This window comes from Arachis duranensis, chromosome 10 (genome assembly GCF_000817695.3).
Source record: "Arachis duranensis cultivar V14167 chromosome 10, aradu.V14167.gnm2.J7QH, whole genome shotgun sequence".
Lineage (NCBI taxonomy): Eukaryota > Viridiplantae > Streptophyta > Magnoliopsida > Fabales > Fabaceae > Arachis > Arachis duranensis.
Window position 1 is genome coordinate 89,240,635 of NC_029781.3, and position 4,310 is coordinate 89,244,944.

Below are 4,310 nucleotides of genomic sequence, written 5' to 3' on the forward strand. Positions count from 1 at the left end.
TAAATTAAATATTAATTTTGAATTACTTTTAGACAATTTGGACAAAAATTTTCAAGTATCATAGCAATCGCCTGTACTTTAGTCTTTTCTGTTTTCTCACAAGCTGTCAGCCGTCTGCATTATTCTCGTGGGAAATTAAATTAAAAGGACAAAAAAAAAATTACTGTTCCTTGGTTTGTCATTGTTAGTTTGTTACCGCAACATACCATTATTCCAAATTTCCAATGGGACTGTCCGATTATGTTGAACCGAATCTAAGCATAATATTATCCTAATAAATTTACATTTACTGCCTGATTTTACTACCCTTACCTTCCTTCTTCCTTTCATGGAAATGAATATTGTATTTACTATTTAGTGTGTTTTTTTTATAGTTAAATAATAATAATAATAATAATAATAATAATAATAATAATAATAATAATAATAATATCAATAGTCTTTAATTTTTTTTGATTGCCATATATCGGCAAATAGTCATTCATGATCAATATTTTTTTCATGGCTGAATTATTACTATATGGGTGATATAATAATTCTATTTTGTGGGAATTTAGCCTATCTCTGTAAGACAGGTATTTTTTTTTTCATCTTGATTTGTAGTGGATATAGAATGTTTATTCTCCAATTACAGGTACTTTTGTTTAAATATTGTACATATATGTGAACAATCCTCTCAATTAAATTAAAATTTGAACCATGAAAGATGAATCACATTATGGTGAATTAGTTTCTAATATGCTCACATCTCAGTTTATATATTATGTTTCTTTGACCCAAAAAAAGGGGTCAAAAATGGGGTCCATTATTTTAATGTTGGATATGGTTGATCAAATCTCAATTCTCAACAATTTGTACTTTCCGTGGGGCAAAGTTAATGATGAGAGGAGAGGAGAAGGGCTTTTATTAGAAAATAAACATTATGATCAAGTTCATCAATAAAAAAGAAAAGGCGAAAGAAGTTCAAGGGCCAGCTTGAGAGATTGGATAATAATAATGTATCATGTAAAGTATATGTTAAAATAATTAAAACGATTTCTTGGTCAGTACGTACAGTCTTGATTCTTGTCTTGCAGCACATGAAAATTGAAAAATCTCACAATGTGTGTAGCTTGGTTTTGATATGTTCCAATGCAACTTCCAAGAAGGTGGTCCTACCTTACTCCCCCATCCTCTTTAGTTTTTGAAGGGATTGGAGGGATTTTAGTGCACAATTTTTTTTTTTTACAAAAGTATTTTTCTTTATATACATTAAATAAATAAAAAATAAATGAATAGACATATGTTAAGATTTCTTTTAACAAATAAAATAAATTTAATATTTATAAGATATAGATATGAATTCAAAAATTTATATTTTTTTCATGCGTTACATATCTCATTCTTACAGAGCACATTTTAGTTAAGATTATATCTCGTCTTCACAGGGAACGAGATACGTTAAAAAATTCAACAATTTATTTCATCCGCAACCGAAATACATATTTAAATATCACCTATATCTATCTCGTGCTTAATGTGAATAAGATACAGTAATTATTATATTGTGCGCACTAAAGACGAGATATGTGTTTAAACACCTCATTAGTTTTGTACACGGGACAAAAAATTTTAGCCCTATAAAGAGCTCATTTATGCCCATTCTAACAAATCTCAATTTTCTCCTCATATTCTCTTAACATATCTAGTAGTGAGTATATTATTGTGAGTATTTAGAGGCCTGCTACACATACAAGCATTTTTGCCTTACAAGCTATACAAGTTGCTCCAAGTCCAAGAAAAAACACGCGCTCCTTCAACAACACGTTCACTCTTCGTCTTCTTCCTCAATCAAAATGCAAACCATCAAGAAAAAAACACGCGCCCCTTCCACAACACGTTCACTCTTCCTCTTCTTCCTCAATCAAAATGCAAACCATCAAGATTCAAGGGACATTCAAAATAAACTACTACGATTCTGCAGAAACGTTCCAACTCCTTGCAAAGAGTAGAAGAAATCAATAAGAAAAGATACAAATCTCCATAAAAAATCACTAGAAAAAAAGAAGAAACATTATTCAAGATACTATTTTACTGTTCTTCTAGGTTTTTCTTCTAGATTGTCTCTGCCATGTGCCTCATCCTTAACCAACAAAACATTAAAAGATTTCAAGAATAAATATACTATCTCTCCCTATTTTGGGTGTATTTCTTAAATCTTTTGGGTGTATTTCTGTAACCGTTTGGGTGTATTTCTGTAATCCTTTCTGTAACTGTTTGGGTGTATTTCTTTAACCATTTGGGTGTATTTCTGTAATTGTTTGGGTGTATTTATGCAATCGTTTGGGTGTATTTCTGAAGTTCCATTATCTTCAAAACGATTTCAAAGCTTGATTTCAGAAACTATGAAAATCGAAAAAAACGAAGTAAAGAGAGAACGCATGAAGGAGATCTAACAAATTTGGCAAGAAACTCGAAAAAAGAAATGAAATCTTTTAAAAAATGGAAGTTATATATTTGTGCGTTAATTGATTTGAATTGATTTAAAATTCTGTTAAAAAGGCACGTAACAAGCAACGCATTTAATGGGTGAGTTTCGTTCAGACTTGTAAAGCTTGTAAATGCAAAACACTTGTATGTAGAGATTAATCCAAGTATTTATACAAATGGTTGTGTTAGATATACTGAGAAAGAGGTCGTGTTTGAATCTCCTAACCCCGTATTGTTTTGAACTCCTCGAGTTGATACCTTTGAAGCTATGAAGAATTTGATATTGATGAAGATAGAAGTTCATGATCAGAGGGAGGTTAGGAGGATTGGGTACAAGTTTCATGCAATCTTAGCTAACCAAGATTTTAAATTCAAGCTTTTTTCGATTGCACGCGATGAACATGTTCATGCGATGTTTGAGGTTCATGGGAGAATATCAACGCAGTAGGTCGTGAAGCTCTATATCAAGGGTCAATGAGATTGGTGGCAATGGAGTCGATTCGTCTACATCCCTAACATTGAGACCACTGATTGCTGTATCTTTGTTATATTACGCTACAACAAGCAAACACATGGAGGAGGACTCTGAAATAGACAAGAAATATATCATTGAGACAAAAGTGTCTGATGCAGGAGCATTTATTAGGCTATTAGAAATATTAATTAAAGTAGTCTAGTTTAGCATATATTATTATATTATGTTATGAGTTAGTCCCACATCGCCCGAGTCATGAAGGCTCCCCCTCCCCTACTAGTATAAATATGCGTATGTACCCCTTTTATTATCAGAGTTGAAGTTTATTTTTGAATATGAAATAAGCTGTGTGCTTATTTTCCTCTAGGCTCTTTGAGAGTAAGAGGTGCATCCTTGACTTGACCGACCAAGGTGGGTTTATGGCTATTTTCACCATAGTGGGGTTGTTAACCTCGCCAAGATTGGTGGCCCAAGCTACGTTCCGGCGTCAGTTTGGTATCAGAGCAAGGTCGGTCCTCGTGGCCTTCACCTTGCTTTAGTAAAATTTTATTTGGTTCGTGGGTACGGTCTTTAGTGCGGTTCTCTCGCTGTTGGTACGGGTCATCGTTAGTACGGATTATCTGCTGCAAAGTTCTGGGTAACATTGTTCTTTTCTCTTCTTTTGGTGCAATTTCTGTTAGTAATTATCTTCGTTCATTATCATTATTGTGCATCCTCATCATCATCATCATCACAACATCAAAGCATCACTCTCATTACATAGTAAAAGATGGCTCTGAAGCGTAGAACCATTCAAGAAATTGAAGTGGAGAAATTACGACGCCAAGTTAAGGAGTTGCAAGAGCAACTTGTAAAATATGAAGCTGCTCAACATAATCATGGAAACCAGACTGAAGACAGTCCTTCTAGCGAAGAGGATAATGAAAATCCATTTCATTATTCTTCTTCATCTGAAGATTTGTCGACACGAAGAGCACGGCACAATATGGCTCACCAAGCTAAAGACTTAGGAATCAAAATTGATATTCCTGAGTTTGAAGGGAGACTCCAACCTGATGATTTCATCGACTGGCTTTGCACAGTGGAAAGAGTATTCGAGTTAAAAGACATCCCAGATGACAAGCGAGTGAAGCTTGTGGCGATCAAGTTAAAGAAGCACGCATCAGTATGGTGGGAGAATCTCAAACGTCAGCGAGAAAGAGAAGGACGGAGCAAGATCAAGACATGGGATAAAATGCGTCGTGAACTAAGGAAAAAGTTTCTTCCAGAGCATTACAGGCAAGAAGTTTTCATCAAACTTCACAATTTGAAACAAAAATCATTGACCGTGGAGGAGTACACTATGGAGTTTGAAGAGCTTCTTATG